The following is a 10,995-nucleotide window of genomic DNA, read 5'->3' as shown; positions in this document are numbered from 1 at the left end:
AACTCAAAGCTACAACATTCTTGGAAGAAATGCCCCCTCCCCAGGCTTCTTTAGGAGCGGATAGGTCATTTATTATTGGAACTGAAATGGTATAAACAATTCTCTCTTTTTTCCCTTGTTAACAGCAACTTTCATTGTTAGAGAGAGGAGAGAGAGAGAAGCCTTGTTGGTTGACGTCACTTGGTTCATGAAGCCTTCGCCTAGAAGTGAAGCTGCTGAACAAACCTTGAGAAGAATCATCTCCTGCTTCAATCTGCTGCTGGATAGGAACTAATCAGACAGAGCGAGGCGGAAGGCGGAGGAGGAGGGAGTCCAGGGCTTTCCCGAGCACAAATCTCCCCTCCGCTCCAACTCTCTACACTTTTCTTGTAGAAATTATAGGAATAAGGAGGCGGTGGGGATTCCAAAAATCGGAACCATCAACCATCTGGGGAAGGCAAAAATCCAATCCCCCGCAACTCTCAGTTGGAAAGTAAAGGTGAGTTGAAAGCGCTCGGGGGTGAGGGTGCGGGTGAAGGTGGAGATCGCAGATGTTGTGCAGCGGCCGGGAGGCCGGGAGAGCTGCGCTGCCGAGCGGGGGGCCTCGGGAGTTGCGGGGCCCGGGCGCTCGCCTGCTCGCCCCGCCGGCCCTGGCTCCGCTGTTTACCCTCGCCGGTCGGAGTCTCTTTGTTGTGCTGCTGGAAGGCGGGGTAGCTCCCGGGTCCTGAGTGGAGTTTGGGGGACAGCACGCGGAGAGGGGGTTCCGGATGGGAGGTGGGGGTGCGCTCTCGGGAGAACATAAACTTTGTCCCTAGCTGCGGCGCGGGACTTGGATGCAGGGGGCCGGGCAGCCGCGGCCGCCGCCGTCCACCTCCTTTGTGCGGCCTCCCGGCCGGCCGCCCGCCACGCCGCACCGCGTCCTCCTCCCCTGCGACTCGAGCCCGGGTCGTCGCCAGCACTTTTGCTTCTGAAAACTGCTCTGGCGGCGCTGCGACCGCCGTCCTTCCCCGGAGTATCGCTGCCGCCCCGCTCCCTGCCGGGGTACTTTTCCAGACCCCCCCACCAGTCCTCCCCCGCTGCCGTTGTGCCTCCGCCCCGCCCGCCTCGCCCCCACCCCACCCCACCCTACCCGCGCGGGCGAGCCTCTTTCTGTCAGCGAGTTTGCGTGGGGGTGGGGCGGCGGCTCGGTGCCTCGTAGGTCGGCGCTCGCTCGGCCCGCCGCTCGGCGCTCGCTCGGCCCGCCCGGCCCGCTCCCCCGAGGGCAGCCCGACCCGGCGCTCGCGCCGGGAACGGGAAGAGCGGGAGTCCCGGCCGCCTGCCCCTGCGCCCTGGCGGGCACATTTTCCCTTCCTCTCTGTGGGTTTATCTTTTGTGTGCTGCTTCCTCGTACAGAGAAGCAGCTGCAGTCCTTGGCTGAGTTGGTGAAATTTATCCCTTTGTGTATATTACAATATCCTCCATTTTTCCCTGCCCTCTAAACAACAAGCGTTTCGCCATCTTGGGCAATTTTTATTCCCAAGTCTCTTTCTTGTTTTATTTTGGGGAGAGGGAAAGAAGCCCTAGAAAGGCAAAAACTGTCTGGATAAGGCTCAAAGTTTAGGAAATGATCAGGGGGCCCAGTGACGTCATGTCAACTTTATCCAGAAATTTTCTCAAAGGTAGTTGTTTTGCTCAATTTTCCCGTTTTAAAGGATCGTGCAACTTAGAGCCTAACCATACACGGTGTGGCTGATTTTTGTATTTTGTTTTCAAAATGGACCGGCAAAGTCTGCACATTTTATGTTTGGTAACAGGTGGAAGATTATGTACAAAGAAAAAAAGAAGAAAAAGATAGGAACTTTTGTTGTGCCATTTAGTATTCACCTAGTTTTTGTGTGCACGTTTTTTATTCTTTAAATGTTTTAAATGTATTTGTAACCATCACACTATCTTTCTTGCTGTCCTATGGATTGTTCTTTAATTGGCTTCGTTAATATTTGTGTATACATTACTTATAGTACCTAGCTCCTAATTAAATGTTTTTGTATGTTTATTTACATTTAAAAAGATAGAACTGTTGAAAATACCTCGAGATACTAGATACTTTAAAATTTAGTAGCAGATATTAAGTCAAAACTATTGGTAAAAGTGTAGTTTCTTATATAAAAGATAGAACTGATTTTAAAAGATAATTTATAATCTCTGAACTCTTTGTCAGCCATTATGAAAAAATAAACAATGAATGCTAGTGTTTTAATTTGATTGTCTAAAATAGTTTTTCATCTCACAAAAGTTGGGCTGGTCACATGACCAAACTTAATGCTACACTCACTGACTAGTATATAAATAATAGGCAGAGTAAATTCAGTGGGAAAGTGGAATTCTGTCTCCTGTAGTCATTTTCAGTCAGCATATTTACATATCTTCTAACAAGGACAAGAAACTGTCTGTATTTAATTTGCATTCTCTTTGTCTTCTGGGTTGGGGAAAATCATTGACTACAATTAGCTAAAAAAAAGTTAATAGAAACAATTCTGAATACATTGAAGAGGTTTGTCTTAGATGTGAAAACTTACATTGTAAATGGTATGTTTTAAATTTTTCTAGTAGTCTTTGGTGTTATCTGCGAATTTTTTATTTAGGATTTTTTTTTTATGTAAAATGCTATACAGAAAGATTGAGTGAATTGAATGTCTGCCATTTCTGTGAATTGTAGGTAGGTGAAAAATGTTTAAGTAGTTAAAAGCACATAGAACAGATGGTTCTAAATTATACATGCAACAAAGGACTAGAAGATTTGGCAGATTATAAATGGCAAGCAACAGAGGATAAGTAGTTTAAGAAAATGGTAGTTAAGTACATTTGATGTCTCACACCTATTGTAAACAGATACACATTGTCACTGTGCTGCATCATCAATAATTTAGATAACATTAAGGCACTTGTTTGTCTCAGGAAAAAGTATTTTACAAATATTTGAAATGAGTGGTTGAATGTAAAATTATTTTAGGTCTATGATGACAGTTGTATTTTTTTAAAGTCAGTAAGATTATATGCTTTAAAAACAAAGTTATGTATGAGAACTTAATATTGTGTTCATATAATTTAAAGAGAAATAGAACAGGCACATGTTTTAAAATTCACATAATAGTATCTTTACTGTTGTAATGCTAAACTAGTACTGAAGTATAGCAACATTTACTATCAAACATCAGTGAAAAAATATTTTTAGATTGTTCAGTCTTGGAAATACATTTTTTACAATACTGTTGGCATCATTTGCTAAATACTTATGAAATGAAAGAAGGATATGTTTTAGTTTTAACATTTAAGTTTTATACATATTATTATTATATTGGTTTTACTCAGTGGATGTAGCTTACTGTGGATTAATGTACATTATTTTATGTAATTTTTGCCTTTCTGGAAGAATCTGAGTATATTTAACATTTCCAAAAATTTAGAATAACTTTTAGCTTTGCAGAAATTTGTTTTTATTTTGTATAAGCCATTCATTTAAAATGCATATAAGCTATAATGGAAACCTTGGAATTTTAATTCTGTTGCCCTTTCTCTCATTTCTTTGTTTGCATGTTTATTATAGAACTGCAGTCTAAAGGAGCAGATGTTTTGCCAAACATCCTGATGTGTTGCTTTTTCTTATGGGAGTGCATAACTGTTCCTTCTGATGCATCAACTTGACAGCTGGTTGATTTCATGGAGCTGCTAAGAAGCCATTAGTGGTGTCATTGAATTGAAACAGAACAGTCACTCCCAGCTTGAGCTGCAATTGTTAATGTCTTTGTTGCTACTTTTGTGTTACCATACAAGATGTAGGATACCACAGTTGCACAAAGGTTCTGGATTTCTGTCTTACTTCCTTAAATTAGTGAATGTGATATGTTGGAACTTGATTACTTGTAGGCTTAAAGATTCCTCAAAGAAAGAGATTTTAAGTTATAGTTTCAGAGTTTTTGAACTTTGGTACTTACAAAACTACCAAAGAAAGGAATATAATTTACTCCAACAGGATAATATGGTGATTTTGACCCCCGTATGAAATTATACATCAAGGTTTAATGATTTTAGTATACTTAACTTCCTGAGGGGTTAATCACAGTTACCTAGTTAGATATTTTAAGAGGTTTTTTTGCTATATATAATTAAATGTTTTGTGTCATAAGGTCTTAAAATACTGTACTTTATTTAATAAACGTTGATTCATTTAATGTTACTTAAACTTTTGTTGTAGGAAATAATCAGAAGAGAAAAATAATTGTTGGAGAAATAGGCAGTTTTGTTTTTAATTTTCTTTTATAATGAGGCCAAAATGTTATTTAAAAATTCACATAAAAACTGTGATCTTAATTATTCTACCAGTAGCTAATAACATTTTTTAAATTGAAATATTTTTACTGTAAATTTTTTTGAGTATCAGCTATTACACAGTGGTGTCATTATCCAATAAGTTCCTATATTTTGTACTTTTTCTAATTATTTGCATTTTTTTTTTTTTGGTGGGAAGGAAGATAGTAAGGAGGAAAGAGGAAGAACATAGTAATAATAATTCCAACAAAAATGCACATTTAAAACGTGCATGTAAAAAAGCTTTAGGATGTTATGTTTAAAACAGTAGTTTATTGCTATGCTAAGAGACCTTTTGTAGTCCCAATATTCAAATTTTTAGATCTGTAAGAACTATTAGGTATTTAACAATTCTTCAGAGCATAAAATTGATAATGCTTTAAAAAAGTACTTAAAATGTGAAATTGATGATTTGAAAATATAATTTACTAAAGCAAATTTTATTAAAAGGACTTCCTATACAATATAAACAAAATTTTAACACTTCTGATATACCTTTAAGTGATTCCAGAATTTTGATTTTCTGAAATCATAAGTTTATGGAGATACTTTCCTTTTAAATAGGTCATACATTACTGTGACTATAGCCGTTTACTTCCTTAAAAAGAAAATAACTTTATTGTCTAGACTGACCCAATTTTTAAGAAATGTATTTACTCATTGAACATTTGTGTCAAGGCAGTTATTCATATAAACCATATATTCATAATTTGAATATGAAAATATATCCATATATTGAGTAGTATATTAAATATAAAATTTTCAGTATTTAGTTTCTTAAAGGAAGGTAATTCTGAACAAAGAATCATAAAAGGTTTTTCTGTTGACCATATTAATTTTTAAACTGGATAATAAATATATCTGATTCATTTGCAACTACATATGGAGTTATAAAATACTGGAAACATCTGTTAAAAGCAGGAAAATTAAATGAATTTACATGATTTTTAAATCTGTTTTGTGTGCAAGTCATAATAGAGTTTGAAATGCAGAATATTTAATAGACCAGATACTTCTAAGGTAAATATCTATTTTTTGAAATTAATAGGCTTTCATAAAATATGAGGTGAAAATAGTTTTTAGCCCATATATTTAAATTTTTACTATGTAATATAGTTTCAGTTTGTTTTTGAAAATAACATTAATGCTTAAAAGTAATTTTTATGCTATATATAAAATTTAGCCTGTACCTTGGCTTTTGAATGCTTTTCATTCAAATCACTACTCAGTAGTGGTGATAATGACAATGATGTAATAGATGAGAACCATTCCTAATTTTATTTGTGCAGGTATACATGTATATGTATAAGGAAAAGCATTTCTTTTATAGATATTTATCACATTGATGGTACTTCAAGTATGTGTAACATAATTGTGTGTTTTTTCTGTTTTGTCCTCGTAACACTTTTCCACAAATACGCACTCATTAATCAAAGACTGTGCACTCCTGCTGAGGGCAGAGAGGTTCATCAAATTGGCATTCAGTTTGGTGTAAAGAACAGTGTATTGAAGCTCTTAACTCCCTGGGACATAAATAAATCTAAGGTCTTTGTATGCAAACCCTGGAGGTTAATACTGTATAATTCAATGTCCTGTCTTTGTTTTTATGATTGATGTTTTTAAATGTTTCAAGCTTAGTGCAAGTCTTAGAGTAGATCAGGTCTGACAATCTGATTGGCTGTAGTAAGAAAGCATTAGGTTGTCAGAAGGACTTTGAGTATGCTGCAGAGAGAGATTTTGATTTTTTTTTCTATGAGATCATTGTCATATTGCCTGAGCTGTTACAGGAATGTACATGATTGACATTCCCTGCTGTGATAATGGATCTAGTGCATGAAATGCCAATAGTTTGGTCCTATTTGTTCGGAAGCTTACTGCTATTTGTATCCTTAACAGAGCTAACATGTAGAACAAGGAAAACTACTGGGATTTCTCTGTAGAAATAGTGCTGGGATTTGGCTTTAACATGAATTGGTTGCATATTCATAATTTAAGAACAGCTGGTTACAGCAAGCACATAGTCATTTGCAAGCTATTATAAACCATTCCACTCACACAGGGAGCCTGTGCTTGGTGAATAATTTTTTTTTTTTAATTGATCTACCTGCATTTAAAATCTGGTCACTGCTGCTACAAAAGCTCTTCATTTTAACTGTGTTTTGCAACATAGAACAGCTTTAATTTTAACTATTTAAACTAAATTCTAAATAAAATGAAGAAGCTTTGAAGGTAATAAGTAAAGTATAAGAGGTCATGTCTTACCTATCATATATTTAATTTTGACCAAAACCAACCAACCAACTAAATAAACAAAACTAGATTTTACAATCATTGTAATTTTTGGGAAAATACTGTTTTATGACTTTGTCGGTGGATGAATAACTGAATTGTCTTTGACTTGAGAATATTTTTAGTTGCATTTTACTAAATATAGTTTTGAAAAACAAGAATAGGATTAATTAGTCTGTAAACTACTGTCATCTAATGTGTAGAAATGTGGTAGTGCTTTTATAGCTTATGAGTGACGTAAAGCAAGATAGAAAGGAAAATTGGCAGGAATTTATAATTGGATGGGAATATTGATAAATATTAGAATATTGCTAATATGAAAGCTATAAAGCTACTCTGATGTTTTAGAAGTAATCTAATGAGTAGTCTCTTTTGCTTTTTGGGTCACTTACTATATTTAAAAGGTATGTGTGAGTTTGTCCAGATATAATAATTTTTCCTGCATATTGTCAGTAGTGACTATAAAGAGAGAACAGGAAACCTGAATATCCCATGCTTTCAGAAGAGTGAGAAGAAAACATGTTAAATGCTATTTCAGATATCCCTGTAGGAATCACAGGAGCTATGTCTTGATTTGTGTACGTTAAAATAAGTAGATACCTGAGTGATTTATGATAATGGGTTTATACTGAGCTTTCCACACAGCACACGTGTGCATGCATGTTTGTCCCCTCCATGGATGATGAAGTAGCTCTCAGCACTTCAAGGTTGAGAACCAGTCCTAAGAGTGCATTTTACTCTTTCTTGGCTTCACAAATGACTGGATATGTTGGTAATATAACAGAATATATGGCCAAGTTTAATCTAGCTGATAGTAGGCTGTACTTTTTTTCTAAATAATAAATTCAAAGGTTACTAAAGGACAAGATGTTGCATTTTAGTTTTGAGTTGTGTAACATCATAACTTTATGCAATTAACTTGCCTTTATTTAGGGTTCCATTAGTCACTTTGTAAATTATCCTGCACTCTTTTCTTCTTTCCTTTTGGCAATTCTCTTTTCAAGTATTTTCCTCACTCTTTATTGTCTCATCACTGACTAAGCAGAGGAAATAAAATGAAATAAACTCCTCCCTCCCCCATGCTAGGAATCATACCCAGGGCTTCAGGTAATGTAAAGTTTAAATAGGCCTAGTTTTCCCTTCTTGATAGGTGAGATGGAGAGTATTTCTAGCTTTTCACTAAAATGAAAATTTGGAAGTTTCTCTACTTTTTCTGGTTCTTATTACAACAGAAATTATATTTACAAAGAGGAAGGATGCATGTTGGGCTGAAAAATTTATGTTAATAACTTGGCAGAACAGAAAACTTAGCAAGTGTTTGAAAAATGAATTGACTCAACACCAACTACAGGAGAATTGCAAGGTATTTAATATACTTTAATTTTTCTAATAATAAGAGGGCAGCAACTTTGGTTCTTCAGGTTTATTTTGAATACTACAAAAGCATGCATTTGTAGAGCTGTGGATAAAAGTTTATGAAAGTTCCTAACAGGAAAGAGATGTCTTTTGGTTGGAATAATCAGCAAATAATCAGAGTAAAATTGAACATTCAAAGACCAGGAAGAAAGGATCCTACCAAAGGAGGATGATATGAGCCCTCTGCAGAGTAAATACATTAAAGCTACTTCATTGGGTATCTGGGGGTAGTTCTGCAATTTTTTTATGTTCTCTCAACTCAGACCTCTTCTACTAGAAGCAAGATAACATGGGACCTTTCTCTTCCTTCATTGCTTTAAAAAATTGACTGCTTGGCTTTCTCTGAAGAAGGTGGGTTAATCAGTTTCAAAGCATCCATTTCAGGGATAGACCTGTTTAGAGAGGCCAGGTTAAAAACCAATGAACTGACCTTTCTGGTCAGAGGTATTTGAATCTTTGGTTCTATGTGAGATTACCTAGAACTCCCTTCTTCTTGATTCTTCTCTATGCTTTTGTGAATTTTTTTTCCCTCCTAAAACCTAATGCCTGATAATATTTCCTAAGAACACTGAGCATAAAGCCAAAGGAATTCCCCATGTCTATTTTCTTCCTTTGGTTGTGAGGCGCTGGCTTTCCAAGGAATTCAATGGTCCTGACTTCTTTTAGGCAGACTAGCTAAATAAATGGCCAATAATAGGCATATTTGTAGGGACAAAAAGCAAGAAAACTCATAGCCCTTATTCTCAATAACATCAGTACTGAATTTCACTAAAAGTGGAAATCTCACTAAAAATAGGATGAGAAGAGGAAAGAGTCAAAATTTCAAACACAAAGGTATAAAAAAGGTTTATATAAATAATATTTTGGCCAATGATGATAAATTTCAGTGGTTAGAAATTTCCTACTTTCATTATTACTACAATAATGAAATTTATTATTGTATAATAATAAAATTTCTTTCATTTTCATTATTTCTAATATTGTGATGAACATGTACTTTCAAGGAATAAGGTCATAAAAAAACTTTTAGATAGCCTGGCACGTTTCTGTAGTCCATGCTTACTAGAGAAGTTGAGGAAGGAGGAATCCTTGAGCTTAGGAACTCTGGGCAAATCTGGCCAACCTGGGCAACAGAGTAAGATCCTATCTCAAAAAAAAAAAAAAAAGAGAAAGGGCTGGGAGTATAGATCAAGTGGTAGAGTATCTGCCTAGCAAGTGCAAGGCCCTGAGTTCAATCCCCAAGCACTCAAAAAAAAAAAAGCAACTTTTACATAATCATTTCTTATACAAGGATGAGTTTTGAGGAAAGCCATACTTAGCTATGTTTTCAGGTGTCCATGATGACATAGTTCCTGAAATATCTTTGATCGTCCTTAGGAAAAGTATTACTGTTAACCTAAACTATTGTGATAACAAGGAGCAGCAAAACCCATCTTTAACATCTAAAAATGTCAGAAGCAGCCTGTCAGTCACAAGATGATGTTTTCCTTCCTTTATTGGTTATTAGTGCAGGACACTGAAAGAAACAGTCTGTAAAGAAACAGTAACTGACAGGTTGTAGGTCAAATTTTTCTATTTTCAGAAGGGGTACTGCAGAGCATTTGTTCTAAGAATCTTAATGGTAAATTCCTGCCTGCTGTCATTAGTATTTTCAGCATCTTGTCTTGAAAGTAAATTATTTGTAATCTTACCTTGGGGATTTGAAGCAGAAAGTTGAAGGGTTAGTAGGAAAGAGAAGTACAAAGAGTAAACAGTTGGTACAGGAAGAAAACATTTAATAACTTTGGACAGTTAGGTGAAAACTCTCTTTATCTTTCTTCCTCTTCCAGAAAACCCATTCATAAGTATATGTACCAAACAGAAAAAAAATTGTAGAGAATGTGTAAATATTTTTCTACTATGTATGAAATGGGAGGGAAGGAACAAGTCATTCTGGGAGGTGAGGAACAAATAGAATGTGACCAGAATTTCACTTTTTTTTTTTTTAAAGACAAGGCCTTGTGTAGCCCAGGCTGGCATGAAACCCAGGATGGCCTCCAACTTACTCAGTCTCCCAAGTACAGAATTTCACTTTTTTTTATGAAGTGTTTCATGTCCTAGTACTTTGTTATTTTTGTTTTGTTTTTTTTTTCTCTTTTATTATTCATATGTGCATACAAGGCTTGGGTCATTTCTCCCCCCCTGCCTCCAACCCCTCCTTACCACCCACTCCGCCCCCTCCCTCTCTCCCCACCCCCTCAATGCCCAGCAGAAACTATTTTGCCCTTATTTCTAATTTTGTTATAAAGAGAGTATAAGCCATAATAGGAAGGAACAAGGGTTTTTGCTGGTTGAGATAAGGATAGCTATACAGGGAGTTGACTCACATTAATTTCCTGTGTGTGTGTGTGTTACCTTCTAGGTTAATTCTTTCTGATCTCACCTTTTCTCTAGTTCCTGGTCCCCTTCACCTGTTGGCCTCAGTTGCTTTTAAGGTATCTGCTTTAGTTTCTCTGTGTTAAGGGCAACAACTGCTAGCTAATTTTTTAGGTGTCTTACCTATCCTCACCCCTCCCTTGTGTGCTCTCGCTTTTATCATGTGCTCAAAGTGCAATCCCATTGTTGTGTTTGCCCTTGATCTAATGTCCACATATGAGGAAGAACATACGATTTTTGGTCTTTTGGGCCAGGCTAACCTCACTCAGAATGATGTTAACCAATTCCATCCATTTACCAGCGAATGATAACATTTCATTCTTCTTCATGGCTGCATAAAATTCCACTGTGTATAGATACCACATTTTCTTAATCCATTCGTCAGTGGTGGGGCATCTTGGCTGTTTCCATAACTTGGCTATTGTGAATAGTGCTGCAATAAATATGGGTGTGCAGGTGCCTCTGGAGTAACCTGTGTCACAGTCTTTTGGGTATATCCCCAAGAGTGGTATTGCCGGATCAAATGGTAGATCAATGTCTAGCTTTTTGAGT

The 10,995-nt window shown here is 36.5% G+C and overlaps 1 protein-coding gene across 23 annotated transcripts in view; it reads left to right on the top strand.

Annotated features, from left to right (window-relative positions):
- The first annotated feature begins 341 nt into the window (after positions 1-341).
- Positions 342-10,995, top strand: part of Baz2b (bromodomain adjacent to zinc finger domain 2B) — a 274,349-nt gene continuing 263,695 nt past the window's right edge. For 22 of the 23 annotated variants that reach the window (XM_074070911.1, XM_074070908.1, XM_074070907.1 and 19 more), the window contains exon 1: positions 342-478. The gene's annotated coding sequence lies outside the window, so the exon portion shown is untranslated. The remainder of the gene's footprint in view (positions 479-10,995) is intronic. The other variant, XM_074070890.1, reaches the window with a different exon arrangement.

This window comes from Castor canadensis, chromosome 4 (genome assembly GCF_047511655.1).
Source record: "Castor canadensis chromosome 4, mCasCan1.hap1v2, whole genome shotgun sequence".
NCBI classification, from domain to species: Eukaryota; Metazoa; Chordata; class Mammalia; order Rodentia; family Castoridae; genus Castor; species Castor canadensis.
Note: the sequence above shows the minus strand (reverse complement) of the source record. Positions and strands in the feature narration are given on the sequence as shown.